Below are 21,080 nucleotides of genomic sequence, written 5' to 3'. Positions count from 1 at the left end.
TTTGGTGGAGGAAGTGAAGAACAATTTCGTGAACTTGGTATATTTAGATGGACAACAGATAAAGTGTAGACACAATTTACAAAATATCAAACTCTTCCACTGTTCATTGGAGAAGAAACACGAGTTGTTGTTGAATGTTAACAAATAGGTGCGCAAGGGTAACAACGTAGTTTTGAATTGATTGTCATTCTTTGAAAGATTTGTTATGGTATTAAAGGTTGTTTTGAATGTTGAATATTTTAAAGTTATGTAACTGTTCGATGTGTATATTTAAGATCTTGTATCTTTTTAAGCCACCAATGTATGATGTGACTGTCATCTTTTATAACATTCACAATTAAGTTGTATTAATGATAGAAATCTTTGATAAGAAGAAAGACATTTCATTATCACTGTTACTGTTCTAATTATGTATTATGGGATAAAGTGTAATATATACCAATTCGTAAGTAGATTTATGTATTTTCTTTCATAAAACAAATAATATATTTTTACTAGTTGCTAATACAAAATTAACAGCAACACACCCTTTGATATTAGTCCCATGTTGAAGTTGAGTAATGCCAGAAGTATTTAGCAGAATAACTAATCTTTTTGAGTCAGATTTATTCTTCATCAATCGTTCATAAATCTCCCCGAAAACCTTACCCTACATATCAAAAACACAACTCTTGATTTTTCTTTTGCGTTTCTGTCAAGACGCAGGAACTTTAAATTCATTTCGCAATCCCATAAAGAATCTGCATGCTTATTTTGCTCTACAAATAACGGAACACATACAAAACAATGCATCTTTTTAGCATGGAATGTGTCTCAAATTTGCTTGGTTTGCAAGATAACTTGTAGGCTTTTATAAAACGAGAGAAATAGAGTTTTTTCTTAATAATACGGACGGGACAACCGATACACGCCTCTGAAACGGGGCTGTCCCGGTAAAAACAGGACGTATGGTTAAAGAGAGAAGTGTTGCTTGGGCCTCAGACCACCCTGCATGCAACACAATCCATTAAAGGTTATCGTTTCGTTCACAGAGGAGACGTCCATCTTAGACGTGATGAAAAATTATATTTTGCATTTGGTTCAGAATATGTAATAAGCGGCTTTTATAACAAAACGCAAACACACACACTCACATACATATATGCAAATTGTACAGCTTCTCCCTGCAGTTTGCAACATGCCACGAAGGCATAAGGAGGGTGTGGAGATAGGGCTTCATACATTCACAATATCGGCTATTTCTGGAGGTGATGTAACCAGCACCACGCTCTGCTCCCAGGTACCCATTTTTTTAGAGGCCGGATGAACCCCGGAGTCACTCCATGCAGGGACAGTGCTGCAAAAATTACCACTTGAAAGCAACCACCTCGGGAATCGAACTCGGGTGTTCAGCGTGGAAGACAGACTGAAGCCAGCACCTCTCTCTCCGTCCCCCACCATGTCCACTTACTTAACACTCATTTCTTGTGAAAATCATATTATTATTCAAATATGTTCCAGTTAATTAAAATTACATTTCATTCACATATTAACAAAATAGGTAAATCAAGTTAATATGTTTGTTAAGTTAACAAGTCATAAAAGCAATTAATGTAGGCAGATTTCGCATCACTAAATTCATATTTAAGTAACATATATTGAAGTCACAAGATGGCTTCCACTCGCTGGCAAACAGGCTGCTGGAAATAACATGTTTCGAATGATTGATTGATTGAGTTGCTTTTTTTACATCGCTTTTTGTGCCACTTTTGGCTAATTTGCGAAGATGAGTATGAATGATGACATGATGCAATTGATGAATGGACACTCAAAAACATCTATGCTCAGGCCGGGATTTGAACCCGAGACCTCTAGCATCGTCGCGCGATGTGCAAACCACTCTGCCACGGGGACCGGTAAGATGTTTCGATCATTCGTTGTTTTTGACCGATTACAAGCATATAAGATATGTCTGTAGCTATTTATTAGATGTCAATAGTTAACTTCAACGACTATCACATGATTTTTCTGTCCAATTTTGTTGATTTATTAATCTATAAATATTAGAACAAATGCAATTGAAGACTAAAATTGGTAAACGCTGTAAGTGCCACAATAATTCCAACACCGTTTTCCACGTTAAACTGTGAAATGTGCCATGCTTTATAATGTGGAAAACGTGTAAAGTGGCTGGTAGCCCTCTACGTAGTTCAAAGGGTGTGTAAAGAGGTCACTAGTGTGAACGTTCTTACGGGCTGATGTGCGGAACGATGCTTTTTTCCAACACTTTCACTTTTGGCACTTACAACGTTTACCACTTTTAGTCTTCAATTAATACTATATAGTTCAATCATCACCATCGTTCATTGTGGTAGAGATAACGTAAGATCCATGCACGTTGATTCGCTATATTTGACGATAAATCAGCGACAGACAAAACCCAAAAACACTCTTGTACGTTGATTGCGGGTTACCTTTCTCTGAAAGCAATCAAGGCTTCATTGGACTCATTCACAATCAAACCCGTTCTCTCATCTCCCCAATTCCAGCGCTTTCTTTCATTTTCTCCCCTTTCTTTGTGAACAGAAAAAGCGACGTCGCACTGAATGCTGTACACAAGGGAGACCGGGTGTTCACACAAGACGATGATTAAGTCACGTGCACCGGTGGCCACAAAAGACGGGGATTCTAGACAATCAGAGAAGACATTCAGCCGTTGGCGTCTTTCCCAGGACATTGCTTCCGTTTCCTTTCTTGATCACCCACCAATAAACCAAATCCCTTGGTCCTTGGAACCTGATGGAAGGAATGTGTTCCAGACAATGTCCCTTGATTCTTTTCGTCCCATTTCTGTTTTTGACCTACTTAACAGCGATGCCGTTTCTTATCTCCTAATTTCACATTCTTTGGAACCAATGATTCTAATTTGTTACTACTGATTCGCCATTAACTACAGTTCTACATCGATCACGTGAACCTACAGAAACGCAATCATAACTTACATTCGTGTGGCTAAACAAGGCTGCGCATAACGGCAAAGAAGGGGAGAAAGCGAGTGGCTGGAGCAAAGCAGTGCGCGCTGATGCAAAGGCTGGTATCTGCAGCCACGTTTTCCCCTCCATGCACTCACTTCTCATGCCTTCATTGGTCGAGCCCTTTCGAATCACTACTTGCGCAAAGGACTTGTTTTCTTTCACTTGCTCCCGGAACAGAATGTAGCTTATGTTGAACAGTTAAGATTTCCCGCTGTAGAATTCGATAGAAATAGCTATATATTTTTCCTGACAATTATATGCAATTTCTTGACAATTAGCATGCACTGCATAAGGATTTATTTTTACGAAATTTAATGTAAATACGAACATGTTTTCTTAGTGAAAGTGCTATGTTCAGCTGGATAGGGATGGCATTGCTTGAACGACATCTTTTATTCAAAATAGCATTTCACATGATTTTTTGAATAGGTTTCATTATCTGCGTAGACTACATAGAGTACTCGTAGATTTCGTGTAGACAGCACGTGCAGGCTTAGCGTCTTATCCCTCATCACACAGATTTGACTTTATTTTTTTATATTTAGCGTCGTTTTTCTGCCACTTTTGGCTAATCGCGACAACAAGGATGAGTGATGATTTGATGAAGTTGATGAAGGGACACTCACAAAGAATATCCATACCCAAGCAGTGGCGGAACCACAGGGGGGTTTGCGCCACTGCTTGGGCGCCGAACGATCTAAATTAACATATGTTGTAAGATTGATTGATTGATTTGTGATTTTAAGTCCACTTTACGCACAGAAAGGCTAATCGGGACTCGACCTACAGTTTAAAGTGGGATCCGAACCACTGGACTCCACCGGGTATCGAACCCGGGACCCCTTGATCACAATGCGACGATGTTACCACTACACAATCGGGGAGGCACAAAAGTTGTAAAAGAAAGAATGAATTGGCGTCCCGTGAAATTATTTGCACCCTATTGAATCAATATTGATTTCAGCCTGTAAAAAAAAGAAACTTTGAATACGTACACAATTTAGTGTCCACGTCGCTCCATGTTGCATAATGTGAAATATATATCGTACATGAATGTTATAGGCCTACATGTTAATGTAAAAATGAATTATATTTGGAATGCATTTAACAAGCATTTTATGTTTTCAAAAATAGTTTGTGTGCTTGTTTTCCATTATTAATATGAAATTGGACGTGTTGTAAAAATAATTCAAATCGTTTGTTCGAACGCAAATGCTTTAGCACCAACTTCTAACCCCCTTGTGCATAATTTACGAGGGTAATAACGTCTTTGATACTACTACTACTAATAATAATAATAATAATAAATAATAATAATAATAATGCTGCCGGGCTCGAATCCCGGCTTGGGCATAGATGTTTGTGAGTGTTTTCATCATATCATCACTCATACACATCTTCGAAAATTAGGCTAAAGTGGTACAAAATGCGAAGTAAAATAAAGCAAATCAATAATAAAAACAAAAATGTTATTATAACAACATTATTATTATTATTAGCATTATTATTATTATTAATGTTATTATTATTGGTACGTTTATCGTGATACTTACTTCCCCCGAAGATAAAAATTCGTGGTTGCACCTCTGTACCCAACGGTATTCGATCTCTGGGACCCTGGCGTCGTAGTGTGCTGTGCTAACCACTCCGCCACGGAGGTCGTCCTGATCACATGGATTACGCCTAATCTACACGTACTCTGCGAAGATACCATGTAGAGTACAATGCTATTTCAAAGATAAGTGTGGGTTTGAAATGGAAGCTTGTATTCAGCTTAAGAACAACCGTACATATTCAAAATTCTTGTTACACTTTGCAAGACATAAACTGATGAAATAAACTGTAGAGAGAAATCGTGTGTCTGGCAGTCCTAAGACAATCATATGACTTCAATCACCACCTCGTGCTTCATGAAAAGTGTCTTGGGGGTTGGGTAGCGTATCCCTGTTCAGTATAAGTCACGTGATCTGATTTATTCAGTTTTATTTTATTTTATTTTGTTTAGTTTGTATAATTAATAAACCAAAGTTAACTTTAATGAAACAATACTTCGTTCCGAAGTGTGATGCATAAGTCATAGGTGTACAGTCGGAGAAAGAATTACCTGGGCCACGGGACCTAGAATTTCGTAACGTCTTAAAGCCTGTTGTTTATGCAACCCAAATAACAAATTATTCGCTTAAGTTTGTCTGGTGGATCTGAGTTCTCGGGAAGGATTGAGCATTGATAGCATGAGTCACATGACTCATGCCCCAGCAACAACAAACAACAGCTGGGTGCTACGTGGCCTCAAGAAGAACATTTTAGCAACTGTTTTCTTAACAAGATCTGCCACACGCTAATTGTTTCTCTATCTGGTATTGAATTCGGAAGCCTTTGATTGCATGTCGAAGACGTTACCACTACGCCATCGGAGAGGTAATGGAACGCCTTGAGAAAGACACGAGTGAAACCATATTTAGCGTAAATTTTAAAAATAAGACAATATTTTGTGGTCACAGTTTCGAACCGTGGGAGAGGCATAGATTTTTTTGTCCCATCGTCCATTTCACGAGTTTACTCACAGACACATTTAACACGAGTGGTAGAAGAAAAGCGAAGTAAAATAACTGAAACAGAAATAAAAGAAAAAAGCGAAACAAATTTTATCCACAATATTCTGCAGTCACTTCAGTCGTATTCACGGAATGCTACCTTTAAAGAGAGGCGTGGTCTCTAACTTGTCTTTTCCCCTTCCTTTGTGCTCTCGATTCCCTCTGTCACGATTGGTCTAAAACTAATCAATGCGACGTTAATTAAACAATCGAAACAACGAAACAATGCACAATCAACTGATCAACATTCCAGTTTTTTTCGAATCGGAAAACAATTGAGATGCTGTAAAATGAAGCAAGATGCAGTAATAAACTGGGAATTTGGTACGGTATAGAATAAATCGGTGAAGATGTTCAATCTGATTGGATTTTTGTTATTTAGTGTTGCTATTCTTTCACTTTTTGCAAATAGCGACGATGAAGATGAGTAATGAGTGATGATATGATGACATTGACTAACGGACACTCACCAAGAACACCCATGGCAAAGCCGAGATTCGAACCAGGGACCCATGCTGTCGTAGCGCGCTGTGCTAACCACTCCGCCACGGAGGTTGGTTAGGAGTGGACATTATACCATATTTTGTGTGCGTAATTGGGATCAATCAATGGAATGACTAGACATATTATATTATTAATATATTCATATCATAATATCACGTCATATTATTCGACACGAAGTAACATCAGAGACATTCCATCTTCCATTATTGCCTTTCAACTATTTCTTCGACTTCAGGTTAATAACATCAATAAGATAAATTATGAAACAAATGATAATGAATGTGGGATATTGACAGTTATTTCGAATTACCTGACACAAGCAACATTAAGCAGACTCGGTGGGCAAGCTCATTAAGTGGTCAACCTTCGATCTCGTCACCAAAGTACCCGGATTTGAGTACCGTCCTTGTCACAGGTGTTTGAGTATTTCGTCATTAATTTCATGTAATGGTCACTCGTCCGCGACTAGGAAGAAAAGTGATGTTACGTAACAAAACTAATAAAAATAAACATGATCGAAGAGTACTTATTTCATCTCTCACGAAATCTCCTATAAAACCGGGATATATGAAATATATGTATCTTCACATACTTTTTTCGATTTCTATATTTAACTAGCCGAGACCGAGAACGGGAGACCAATTTTCAATTCGAGAAACCGAGAGACGGAGACACTGTAAAGTCTTGTTTCTTTCTTGACATCTGCCTAATTGAGTGCCAGTGGCGTACGCAAGGGGGGGTTACGGGGTTTAACCCCCCCTTGAGCTTTTGAAATATTATGAAAAATACTGTGGAAAAAATAAAAATGACCAATTTATCACTGTCAAGGACCTGCGGCAGTACTACTACTACTAATAATAATATAATAATAATTTGAATTATTATTCCCATGCAGCACGGAGAAAAGCACAGCATTCCAAACATGCGTCTTTAAGAGTGAATGCCTTGAAAATAAACACGAATTCTTGAAAATAATATATAAGGGCAACTATGATTTTAAAGAGCAAAAAAGTTGTTTTGTATCTCGGCTGCAACAATGTTCAATGATCATGTATTTTTGTGTGTGAACAATGAGCATTAACTAAAGAAAGTTCTTGGTTCGTTGAACTTGGCTAATGTATAGACAATGGCTAGGCCGACAAGAATAACTCAGTCACCAGTCCGCCTTCCCGCGGCACGTTTGAATTTCTGAATTCGAACGACAATAAGCTTAACTATTGTAAAATGTTATGTTGGTAACAACAGTGAGACAATCCAAATTTGAATTATCGGGGATATTTATGCGGCGACAAAGCCGGAAAAATTCCAACCAATTCCGGGAATCGAATCCGGATCTCCCGCATGGTTGTCAGATGCCCTACTGACCAGACCCCCCGCGGCTTCTTGGATGAGTTCCGTACTTTGATTATTTCAATTTATTTTAATATATTTTCTTGTTTTTATGGATTTTCTTCACACTTAAAATGTCTCATCTCCTTGAGTCGACAATTATTTCGTAAGAAAGAAAAAATGCTCTAGAATTTGTTAAAAATCGAATTACTAGAAATTAATTTCGTTTTATTGCTTTCATAAATACTATATTTATGTAGATCTCTACTACTTAATAGTAGTAGTGGTATTAGTAGTATTATTAGTAGTAATTCAATTAATTAATTATAAGTATTATTATTTAATTATGAGAATTATTATTTAATTAAAGTATCATAAAACAATGGTAATGTGAATTTCGAACAAGTTTTATATATAACACCCCCTTGATGAAATCCTGCGTACGCTACTGTGTTGTTCTGTTCGTTATTGGCTTTGTATTGGCAATTGTCATTATTCTTCCCCTGTAGGTAAACCATAACGACGATTTATGATGAAATAAAGCAGATAAAACGGCAAGAACAAGAAAGTCATGTCTGCCCGGGACTTCAACCCAGAACCTTACGTAACGAGATTTGAAATTCTGGAGAAGACATCTGTGTTTCACTTGACTTTCTCTTTCCTCAACTTCTGTTATTTTATCATGCACGTATAATTAAAATGGATCTTAGAAAATACGTTGCGATCCATAATTGTGTTGGCTATAAATGTGAACTCCAACATGGAATAAATGATTCCCTTTTGTATGTGGTTGAACATTAAATTTTCTTACACTGTGACAATTTCTTTTTTATTTTTTCTGCACAGATAAGCTAATCTGGACTGGACCTTCAGTTTAAAATGGCATACGAACTACTACGTGCATCCACCGTGTATCGAACCCGGGATCCCTTGATTATAAGGTGACGACGTTATCATTACGCCATCGAGGAGGCCCCGTGAGAAAATATTATTCACTCGATCTATACAATAATTTATTTAAACATTTACATTTTCGTTTTCTTCTTTTTTTTTGTTAACTACTCTTCTACGACTTTTTTTTTGTCTTTGAATTTCTTCTTGTTTCAGGAAAAAATAATACATGCAGGCTGTATACCCCCCCCCCCCCCGTGCAAATAGATAGAAAGCTCACTCTCGAGAACTAATTTATAAATAACGTAACAATTAGGAAACAATTCGAACGTTAACTGATAATAACTGAAGATGAAACAATACTTACAGACGCTAACGAAATATCTATTCTTGTATAAGCTCACATCACAGGCAACAGGTATCTGGTGAGTCATTCACTCTTGCTAACTACAAGCGAAGGTCACTGAACCAAAGGGTGGCAAACAGGCGTCTGCTCTACGAAACTAGGGTGAGCAGGCGAGGCCCGTGTTCCTGTTATCAATGACGTACGAAATAAGGAGGAACACAGCTTTCATATCAAACTAGACCTGTGTTTCGGTTCCGCCATTGCATGTAAAACGCTTTCTCGTCGTGGCCTTGAAGGCCTACGTTAAGCCTTCTCTGAAAGAAAGATATCTTACCATTGAGGGGAGGAAAAGTGTGTGTGTATATCGAGGTCCTTCAACTTTCGTATTCTTCTTCATTTCAGAACGCGTGCTGTATCGTCGATTTAATCCAATCTAGCCGTTCTAGGTTTTAGGTTCTGTTTCTGTTCGGTAATTTCACATTGTCTTCCTGCTTATGTTATTCGCGACGAAGCTTCTTATTTCAATAATCTGGACAATAACGGGATTGTGTTGGTTGGTTGATATGGTGTCTAAGTCCACTTTATGCACAGTAAGACTAATCGCGAATGCACCTACAGTTTGCCTACCTGCTGCTAGATATTTGCGTGCTAAGATGTAGGAAGTGATACATTTTCAGTGTGTGGAATTAAGATTTATTTCTGATACGAAGAATCTGAGAATGGAGTAGTGAGAAAAGTATCACCTCACATGTTTGAATTTTAGCGCCCCCCCTCCACACACACACACACACACACACACACACACACACACAGGATATCGGCCGTGGTTTTTATAATGAAATATAACATGGATGAATTGTGTCAAGAAAAACTGGAGCCTATTCACATCCCTACGGAACTTGGAAGAATGTCCACGTAGAAATTAGAAAGTTCTGTTCCGATAAAATCGGGACGTATAGTAAATGAAAAAGCAAAGTGCTACCTTGTGCTTTGAACCAAGCCATGAAGGCGTGTAGGGGGTGCGGAGTTAGGGTGCCACACTTTCTTGTTACAGCCGAAGGTGGTAATAATGTGATCAGCACCACGCCCCTGGCCGCCTTTACCTCCTCCCCCCACGCCAAGCTTCCTACAGGTACCCATTTTATACGACGCTGGGTGGGCGCCGGAGCCACTTGAACAGGTGGACAAAATTCCAATGCTCCCCAGTCGGGGATCGAACTCAGATCTCTCGCATGGTAATCAAACTCCCTAACGACCGAGCTACTGCGGCACATATAGTATAGTAGCCTTATAAAATTAAGGCAAGAATTATTTTAGCGTTTCGTTCGACGGTTTTAGGGGAATGATTTTCGGACATAGGCTATAACTCTTGTCGGTTCTGCGACCTGGTTTGAGAAAAGGCGATTTTATGAAGAACAACATTCCACCTGACAAGTCACGTGACTTTTCTACATTTCCTGTGTCTGTTGGCTATTGCATGAAAGACGAGTTGCTCATTGAGACAGACTGAATCACCCGATCACCTAAAGGTGCAATGTGTGTTGCCTACCTTTCCGGCATTATTTACTGCCATTAAAGTCTTATGGGGAAGAACTTTTTTCCACCACTGTACACTAGGGTTATGACAAAAAAATATTTTTTTAGCCTGTAGTAGAAATCAATGAACTTTTTAATACAGAATCAGAAAATGACAATTATTTCATTCAATTCATAAAAAAATGTTCCGCACCAATCGCAATGAAAATTCTCAAATTTAAGTACATTCAGCACAGTCAAAATGTATTAGTTGAAATAAGCTTCAGATTCAAATATTTATCTGTTTTGCATTTCTGGTACAGTTCTTCCATTAATTTCACCCCTCGTTCGGCACAAATATTCGTCTGTGGTATATCTACAACGGATCTTTCAACATTCCAGTGAGTTACAAAGCACTTCATGGCTGCAGAGCAATCTAATTCGGAAATTCCATCCATCAGTTTCTCGTGAATCTCTGCGTTGAACATTTAGTTAGAAAACCAGGCTTCCTGCCACGTATTTGAGATGAAAGAGCATGGTTTTTCCAGTGATATTCTCCATTTAGGAATGAGGAAGTACGAAATATGAGCATATATAGCACGTGAATTCCATCTGGCATTGTGAAGAGACGGTAATTGTCTCCATTTAATTGCTGCGTATGCTCCAGTTTCTTTAAGGAAACGGAATGCTCTACATAACTCATACAGAAATCTAAAATCATCTCGCCAACCTGGATTTTGAACAGTTATCATTTCACTTTCTGGCTTCTAGGACTGCTGTAAGACATGGTATTGTTTTATCACTTCGTCCACGAATTCATAGTTGACAGTTGGTTTGGTAGAGGAAACGGATTAAAGAAGTCTAACAAATGCTTTATGATTCTACGAAGAATATGGTGCTGGCCGCCAATGTACTGTGGCTGATCAAATCCTCTTGTGATCATTTCACTTTTTAATTTTTGAACAATTCCATTCACTCGTCCAGTATTTACTGCTGTTGTGTCGCATACAATCATTTTGAAGTTCTGCTTTGCAGTGCATTAAAAATATCCTGTGATGATTCAGCATATGTATCAGAAGAGTTGAATTAAAATTGTTAGGCCTCCCCGATGGCGCAATGGTAGCATCGTAGCCTTGTAATCAAGGGGTCCCGGGATCGATTCTCTTCTTGCAAAATAGATTTTATTTTACGCTTCGCATCTTCGCCACTTCTTATAACAGCTCGCGAAACACCTGACTGTGATGGTGTTGGAACACTGATTTCATCTTCGGCTAGACTGAAGCACACTACAGCAACTTTATTAATTGAAAGAGATTTTTTGTCACCAACTTAGCTGCATGTGATGTTGAAAAACGCACGACTCGTTTTTTTTTTGTCATTTTCATCACTACTTACTTCTGCTGATGATGCATCGTCTACATCAGTGGCAAAGACAGCGTTTGGTTCAGATTGTGAAGCCGATTTTCGCACTCGCTTAGAGGGATGGGTGGACGATTGTGGAGCAACTGTGCTTGTTACATATCTAATTAAATTGATTGATTTGGTGTTGTAAGTCCACTTTATGCACAGTAAGGCTAATCAGGACTGGACCTACAGTTTAAAGTGGAATTCGACGATAAGCGAATTGCAAATCACGAGTATCAAGCCTAAACTCTACATTTCTGTTATTTGCGCTCTACCATTGCATCAATAGCTACATTCTGCGTCAACGATTCCGCATTTTTCTTAATCGCTTCACTTGATTTATAATATGCCATTATAATACTAATATTGAACTACCAAACCTGAAAATAGAGAAAATATACACAATTAGTCACTTAATAAATAATCATTTAATAATTACTACATTAATTTACTAATTATTACATTAATAATGCCCTTTTCAAATGTTGTTTGTGGTATTTTTAGAAAGAGCCCCAAAAATAGTTGTTATTGATAATGTAGCATTATAAAAATATTAAATTTATTGTGAAGTTCTTTCCGAAGAATCCTCGCTGTTTGAACCCACCAACAGTCACACACACTGTATAATTAGCATGATCTGTAACTACATACAGAGACAAATACACGTATCATTTTAAATAATGTTTTACTAAAAATATAAACACATTTTATTAGTCATTTTATCGTGAGCGATATTATAAAGATCTACTTTTTTAGTAGCTACAGGCTACAGTATCCTACATACAGATATTGTGACACACACTGAAACTGAAACGGGTTGGTGCGGGACGTTTTTTTTAGAGCCACCTGTAATAATTATTTTTTAGTAATCAGGTCACAAAAGCTCATCATTTGCGACCACAGGAGATATAAAATTTTGCAATTTTTTTTTAGTCATAACCCTAGTGTACACGTACCTAATATTTTCATTTGGAAATACAATATTCACCGTCAATGAACAATATTATAATCTTTGAAGACATAACCATGCCGGTGAAAGGTGCGAGCAACGAAGGGGTATTATTTCAGATGCGATTGGAAATGTCAGTGATAACATGGAGGTGTACCAACTGAATGATGGCTAACATTGTAGGACGAAATATTTTTCGAAAGCCTGCAGAAGCTCATTTTAGTGATGGGCCAACCGTGTTTCACACGCTCTCCAATATTTGTAAATATATGTAATCGATTCTCAAGCGTGTGTGTGTTCGGCTTTTGTTTACTTGGTAAATAAACACGAGTTCCATTTCTGCATCAGATGTATGCATGTGTAGGTATAATTATGTTTAATATTACACCAAATGGGAGGTACGCAGGAATGGGATTTTCCTGCTCCTGTTTTGTACACATCAATACAGAGTTTGTAAACGAGTGAGATGTAAATGTACTTTCGCTGTTCCCGACTGAACTTCTAACAAGGCTTTTGCTTCCTCCTAATCAGAGGAGGTACAAGAATTACCAAGCAAACTGTCCATCGTTATGTTTAGTCATTGTTTTACGCGATGAGAGCTTCAAGCATTGAAACAAAAGCCAAACAAACTGTTGACCCAACCTCTGCACCAGCATACGTAAAAATAAAATTCTTAGTTGATTTTCGATTGATTTGGTTTATTTTACTTCATTTCTTTGCCACTTTTGGCAAATCTCAAAGAAGAGGATGAGTGATGAATGATGAAATTTATGAAGGGACAAGAACTACCATGCCCAGGCCGGGATTCGAATCCGGTACTTCTGGCGTCGCTGCGCGCTGTGCTAAGCACTTCGTCATGCAGGTCGGCGATAAAATTCTTAAAAATACGCAGAATGCAATAGAAGAATTAATGTAGACAGTACTGGACAATTTGCCAAGCAATACTTGTACATGTCATTGTGCGTACGTACAACAGTCTATTGTAGTTGCTGTCGATTCTGTGAAAACTTGTGTACATATTTTATAAAACTCAGAAACGACAATAAAATATATATCTCCACATTCATGTACTTATAAAAGAGAAAAGTGGCATCTATCTTCCGCTGAAATTATGTAGTTCGGTAAGGTATCGTATGCCTTCACATTCATATGAAAGGGTTACAACGAATATTCAGCTGCAAATTAGTGTAAACATTTCAACCTTTCGTTTCTGACCTCTTTACTTCACTTCACTTCGTGACGCGGCTCGGTGGTCCCGTATGGGAGGGTTTTCCTTTACATCCTAAACAGTGACGGCGCCAGAATCAACAACAACTGTATTTATGCAATCTTACATGTATGTAAATAACACGTTGGCGCAAAATAATTCCTCCCTGGAATTAGTTCATAATACGTGCACTACTATTAAACACTGTTCACTGTCAAGTTTTCTCCATGCCGAATGTGAAGATGAACTTCTGTGGGGTAATTAATTTGCATATTTCCTGGAAAAAATGCAATAAAGAAAATCTTGGTAGATTCAATTTATCAGCCATAACAATAACTGTTATTTTCGGTACCATAGTAACTTTAATGTTGCCAAATACACAAGGGCTATGCAAGAAAAATGTGCATTCGAGGTGGATAATTCACACTTGAAAGAAATTACCAGAAAATATTTTTATTAGTATAAGCTGTTGCAGAGAACAGACGAAAGTTTACCGCGCAAACACAATGAATGGTAACACAAGGTTTTGAAAAGTCATCTTTCTCTAGTCTATTATGCTAGATTTATTCTAAATTTGCGCTGTATTAGATCTAGAATTTATTCTTAAAATTAAACATTCTAAGGTTTTCTATTCTTTTCTTTTCAGAATTACACCACTTGGATATATTTCGCAACCTCTTCTCTTGGTAAGTAATAATCCTTCTTTTTACACAGTTGTAACCTTTAGATTGTGCACCACTAGGTTCGATGCGACCATCAAATTTTATGATAACATCACGATAATGGAAGCGCTAGACGAATTGAGTCGTTACTATATATTTTAACTTTGTAGCTACAAACCATCAATGGCATTTCCATTGAGGATTTGTGGGAATTATGTCTCCGGTTGTTGGCATAGATTTCCTAAAAAGTCAGATGTTTGAAAATATGGTAAACCTTTAGATGAAAATGGGCCTCCCCAATGGCGTAGTGGTAACGTCGTCGCCTTGTCATCAAGGGGTCCTGGGTTCGATAGCCGATGGAGGCACATTTCCCAGTAGTTCGGATCCCACTTTAAACTTTAGGTCCAGTGCCGATGAGCCTATTTGTGCATAAAGTGAACTTGAAACCAAAAGTTTAATGCAATCAATTTAGTAGCCAAAATTTAGTCAATATCCCCGGTCACGCCACTACCCACACCATTATCATCAGTGGCACGGCGCTTTCACAGGTGGCATGCCACTTGAAAATTAAGAAATATTATACATGTCTCCCCACTCATGTGAAAAATTACATTTGCTTTCTCAGATCAACATTTAGTGACATATCATGTACAGCATGCTGCTTCGTATTTAATGTTTAGCATGGCCTTCCCAGTGGCGTAGTGGTAACGTCGTCGCTATGTAAGTAAGGGGTCCATTGGCGTACGCAGAGGAGGCTGAAGGGCCTTTTAGGCCCCCTCCCCTGAAATTTTCAAAAAAAAAATCAGGTGGAAGCAGTAACAAAATTAGGGAAACCCAAAGTGGTAAGTGCAAGCCCCACTTGTAATGATCCGCAACAACAACTTTGAATAACATTTAAAACGAAGCTTTGAAACGTTATTTGGAGCTCATATCTCGCGCGATAGAACAACAACAACGGGGTATCACCAAAATTGATTTACAGCTATGTAAAGGTGAGATTCGTGGCACTGAACCCGCGTTCACATTCAGCATTAGATATTGGTACAATTTCGATTGAATTCGCGTAATCTTTGAGTTACATGGAAATGTGTTTTGAATTTTCTCTTTAGATGAGATACTTTTAACTAGTGACGCACTCATGCTTTAAAGTTCACCTGTTATGTCGTCACAAAACACACGATCACAATCATCTGAATGTCATATATGTATGGACTACATTCGAAAAGAAGCATAAGTCTTCAAACAGGCTATTCATATTGTCCACCAAAGACTTAATTTCGAACGTATGGCGGGCCTCCCCTATGGCGCAGTGGTAGCGTCGTCGCCTTGTATTCAAGGGGTCCCGGGTTCGATACCCGGTGGAGGCACAAGTGGTTCGGATCCCACTTTAAACTGTAGGTCCAGTCCCGATTAGCCTTACTGTGCATAAAGTGGACTTAAAACACCAACTCAATAAAGCAATCGAACGTATGGTTTTCCTCTAACTTCTGAACACGGTGAATCTATCGCTTTCTATGTTTCAAGAGTAGCCATTTCAATTTTTTGCTTTCCTCTAAGAACTAAAGAATTTCTGTTTTGCATGTACAATGATAGTACTTTCAGTGCTACTAGAGCGTCGTAAAGTATGGCAAATTCCATTATAAATAACTACTTTGTCAAATGTTTTAACAATTCCTTCATTCTAGGACCTCTTACGAGTCGATTGGGGACCACTTCGACTTATTTTTTTAAAGTCAACAAAACGCTAGCTCTCAAACAGGATTGAGCGACGAAGCGACCCAACTTGTATGTCAAAAATAGAGCCAAGGTTTAGTATTCGATAGAAAAGTACATGTGAAACATCAGAGGTCTGAGAAAGTGTGAAATACATGACATCTAAAAGAGACAGAGCTATGGGCGCAAACTTTTCAAAAATATTGGGTGCCATTGACCACTTGAATTATAAGTTCACAAACGAACTCACAACTCCTCCCTTCCTTATATTATGATATTAATGCTCACCAACAATACATCCTATTCTTTTGAACTGTATTGTTTACTGATTTCAGTAAACACTCCACTACGAATCACGATAATAAATATAATAATAACACGATATATTATTTGATGGGCTCACGTACACAATCTACACAGCCGCCATAAATTGCGCAATGATTTTTTTACATATAGCTATGGGGATGTAAACTTAATTCAAACGAACTGGAATGCTATAAGTATGATATGTTTCATAACATAGATTACATCCAGCGGGTTGGAAATGATGATCCCTGATTGAAATGTCACTTTTAACCAGACGTTTCGTGGTTCAAGATAGGGGAAGCAATCCTTCCTATTCCCCGTTCAAATCGCACTCTGTATTAATATGATTGATATCAATAGATGCATTTTTAGTCCACTACTTTCATTTGACAAACTTCTAATTTTCGATTTCGTCACATTCGAAATGAGCCCCGAAAGAGGTCTAAAGCTTTATATCAGTGGCGCAACCACACGGGGGCATTGCAGCCCCCCCCCCCCCAACCTTGGACGGAGTCAGTTCTAGGGGATGCAAGGGGGCAAACATTGAAGGCCAAGGACAGCTGCAGGGGGCACAGAAAGGCAATTTCCATCCTTAATTTCAAATCGTATGCAAATAAGAATACATTTCGTAAATTTTTCTTGATCACAATGCCTGCTTTTCTTTCACAGTCTCATCAAGTTCAGACCTGTAGCTAGGGGCCAACGGGAGTCGGCCCTGGACGCCGAAAGATCCAAGTGAAAAAAGTTGTAAAAGAGAGAATGCTATGGTGCCCCGTGAAATTGTTTGCGCCCTATTAAATCAATATTGTTTTCAGTTTGGATCTAAAAATGTTCTTGCTCGTTTCGTTCGCAATACAATTGTTTTCTGTAATGTAATGTATTTAAATAATGTATGTTGTACATATATGTATTGAATTAACTTTGAATATGTACACAATTTTTAGTGTTAGCATGTTGAATATGTGTAAAACATATGTTGTTCATGAAACTTATACATTTTATGTGTGCAAAAAGAATTATATTCGGAATACATTTATCATGCATTTTCTGCCATTCAAAAATACAGTTTGTGTGATTGTTTTCCATTATTAGCTAATCCGAAATTGAACGTGTTGAAAAAAATATTTCAGTCCTTTGTACCAAACAAATGCTTTAGCAACGACTTCTACCCCATTTTTGCGTAATTTACGAGGGTAATGTCGTCTTTGATACTACTACTACTACTACTACTACTACTACTAATAATAATAATAATGAATTATTATTATTTAAATTATTATTATCATTATTGGTACGTTTATCCTGGTACTTGCCCCCCCAGATAAAAATTCGTGGTTGCGCCTCTGCTTTATATACAGGGCATATAGTCATTATTTGTGTTAATCTTGTATTAAATGAAATATTGCATGACCTAATTGTAACCCTATTAAGATAATTAATAATAATATGTCTCGGAACTGTTCTTGAAATAACCATAAATGCAAAATTTCTTTATGTAAACTGTGTCCCGATTAGCCTTACTGTGCATAAAGTGGACTTAAAACACCAAATCAAACCAATCAAACCAATCTAAAATGTAATTTTCCATGCCGGCACATTATGTGTGTGTTTGTGGGGCGAAGGGGGTTGAATTTTGTACCGCCAAAATAAAAATATTTCCTGCGCCTATGCACCATCCAATTCTACAAGTCCAGCCCCCTCCCCTCCCTCCTCCCGAAAAATCCTGCGTACGCCAGTGAAGGGGTCTAGGGTTCGACATCCAGTAGAAGCACATTACACAGTGGTCCCACTTTAAACTCTCCAGTCCCGATTAGCCTCACTGTGCATAAAGTGGACTTAAAACAATAATTCAATTCAATTAAATGTTTAGTAACACTGTGAATATTTAGCAGCAACATCAAGTTCTCGTGTTGTTATGAAACCTGCTACCTGTCAAATCTATAATTTGGATCGTGTTGTTGCTTAAACTCGTGTGGAATTAACATTATTTTTGTTTATCATGTAAACAATCTCCCAAGTAGTTCGTGAAACTGGGATAATGAGGAAGTAACGAGTATTGTAACAATGCTTACCCCAACAACGGATTATGTTGCATTTTTTTCAATGACGCCGCTAATGATTCCTGAACTGAATCAAACGTGGGGTTTTACTTAATCCAGGTGCTTAGGGAAATGTGCGTGCCCAATTGTCCCTTCACTCCCCATTCTCTGAACAGTTGCCTCCGTTGCATGCATGCGGTCGTGTTAATGTGCAAATAAGCTCTTGTATCTGAGGTCATCTCGGATCCATGGCAGATTAATTAATAGGATCGTTATTTTTTACGGTGAAGGTAGTCGAACCACAATGTAACTGAAGGCCACTTTAACCTCGTAGTTCCCACGCGGTGGGCCTATGGGGATTCCGCCCTTCAAAGGGTCAAACGTTTCACCTATCCAGACATCACGTTGAGTATGGCAGGGGAGTGGACAAAGCACATCGAAGGCAGAAAGGGAAAAGCTTGTTATGGGCTGGGCAAGGTAGAGCGACTGCAACGGAAAGTCCCTACAGTCAGTGTGAGATTGGTGGATCAAATTTTTGAAGCAACGGTGAAAGCAACCCTATTTTACGGCGCGGAACTATGCGGGAGGGTAGGGGGGCGAGTAGCAAATCAGACACAAGCTCGGTTTTTAAAACAAATACTGGGAACCAGCACGAGTGCAAGCACGTTTGGCGTCCTGAGGGAGATGGGAAAACATAGGGAGGATGTCGAAGCGAGGATGAGATGCTTCAAGTACTGGGTGAAGCTGAAACAAGGGACTGGAGACTCATTGAAAGAACGGTGTCTGCGAGTTCAGATTAAGGAAGGGTTCGCACGCCACTGGGCAAGTGGGATTAGGGACGACTTGTACAGAATGGGTCTGGGGGAACTGTGGGAAGATGTGAGGGGCGGGAGGTGCGAAACTGGAATGTTGCAAATTGTAAGGGAAAGGTTGGTGGACAGTAGCAGGCAAGACATCATGGCAGAATGTAGGGAGAAGGTAACGCTCGCCGCCGCACAACCGCCAGGGGTGTGGGTGGAATGGGGGAGAAAAAGATACATTGATACGTGTACGTACCAGCAAGGAAGTGGATTCGCCTGGTTCCCGCTAGGGGGGTGGAGGCAACACAAATTCAAGGGGCCGGACGGTCGTGCCATCTGCACGTTATGCGGCGAAGAGGAGACGAGGGCTCACATCCTACATGAGTGTGTTTGGTCGGCACCCCTCAGACAACGCAAATGGGGGGACAGTGCAAAGGACAGCATTGAGCAGACGATCCAGGCTGTATGCAGGGAGGAGAGGGGTAATACAATGGATGCAAACATCAAAGCCCTGGGCTCCTATTTACATGCAGTTTGGAGGGAGCGCAGGAAAATGCTGCAAGGAGTCAGTGAAAGTGAAGGGAACGAAACAGCAGTGGCTCAGGCATAGGTGGAGCATGTAATGTAGTGTTGTGAAAATGAACCATCTCAAATGTAAGAAGAGGACCACATTGCCATTTATATATGTACATATATGTATATGGGGTGAATGTTTAAGGCGGGGTGTTTATGTAACAATATTATAGGATACGCACAACCGAAGGGCTCGTATCAATATCAATAAATATCAATATCACTAGGGACGACCAAATAAGAATAAAACTTTATCCGTATCTCGGATAATTTTCTAACCATATCCGGATGTCGGATATTCTGATATACGGATTATATAAATTTTCCGGATTATCGGATATCTGATGTCCGGATATTCGGATTATCCGAAATGCCAGAATATCTGAGTGTGCATTATCCGGATGGTTCACGCGTTTTACGTGCTTTTCACATATTCTTTTATTCGCTATGTTTGCATTTCAGTATATGGATTTTCTACAAATCCTTCATCAAATCTGTACTATGAATATCCTAATTATCCGGATGTTGTGGCCATTCCAACTTCCCACTATTACGTGGTCTTTCGTCTGCGGACTGTTGCCAAATTTAAGTTTGTTCCAAATGTTGCAAGTAACCGTGCTGTTGCGCAAGCCCTTCGAAAGGGCAACCAAATAACATCATTGAGTTATTCAAGCCTTTAAAGGGCAAACTCTTTTACTTCCTGTGCGTCGGTTGCATTCACCTCCCGTCCATTACACTATGCATGTGGAAGCCAGTTAATCTAGTACAGTGGCGTACGCAAGGGGGAGTTACGGGGTTTAACCAACCCCCCCCCCCTTGTGCTTGTGAAATATTATGAAAAATGCTATGGAAAAAAATTAAACGGCCAATTTATCACACTCAAAGATCTGGGACAATACTAGTACTATTACTACTTCTACTACTACTACTAATAATAATAATAATAGTAATTTGAATTATTATTTCCGTGCAGCATGGAGAAAAGCACAGCATTCCAAACACACGCGTCTTTCAGAGTGATGCCTTGAAAATAAACACGAGTTGTTGAAAATAAAATATGAGGGTAACTGTGATTTAAAAGAGAAGAAAAATATTTTGTATCTCAGTTGCAACAATGTTCAATACACTGGCGTACGCAGGATTTATTTTTTTCGGGAGGACCTGGAGTAGTAAATGTGTATAGCACATGGCTTTGTTTTGGAGGGCAGGATGCATAATAAAGTATTTCGTATTT

At 38.8% G+C, this 21,080-nt stretch overlaps 1 long non-coding RNA gene across 1 annotated transcript in view; it reads left to right on the top strand.

Moving 5' to 3' along the window:
- Window positions 1-17,211, top strand: part of LOC145985488 (uncharacterized) — a 372,905-nt gene extending 355,694 nt beyond the window's left edge. The window contains exons 5-6 of the long non-coding RNA XR_014441425.1: window positions 14,400-14,439; window positions 17,104-17,211. This is a non-coding gene — a long non-coding RNA (uncharacterized LOC145985488). The remainder of the gene's footprint in view (window positions 1-14,399; window positions 14,440-17,103) is intronic.
- Window positions 17,212-21,080: the final 3,869 nt, after the last annotated feature.

The sequence above is a fragment of the Lepisma saccharinum genome, chromosome 3 (genome assembly GCF_977018435.1).
Source record: "Lepisma saccharinum chromosome 3, izLepSacc3.1, whole genome shotgun sequence".
Lineage (NCBI taxonomy): Eukaryota > Metazoa > Arthropoda > Insecta > Zygentoma > Lepismatidae > Lepisma > Lepisma saccharinum.
This window is presented reverse-complemented; position numbering and strand designations above follow the sequence as displayed.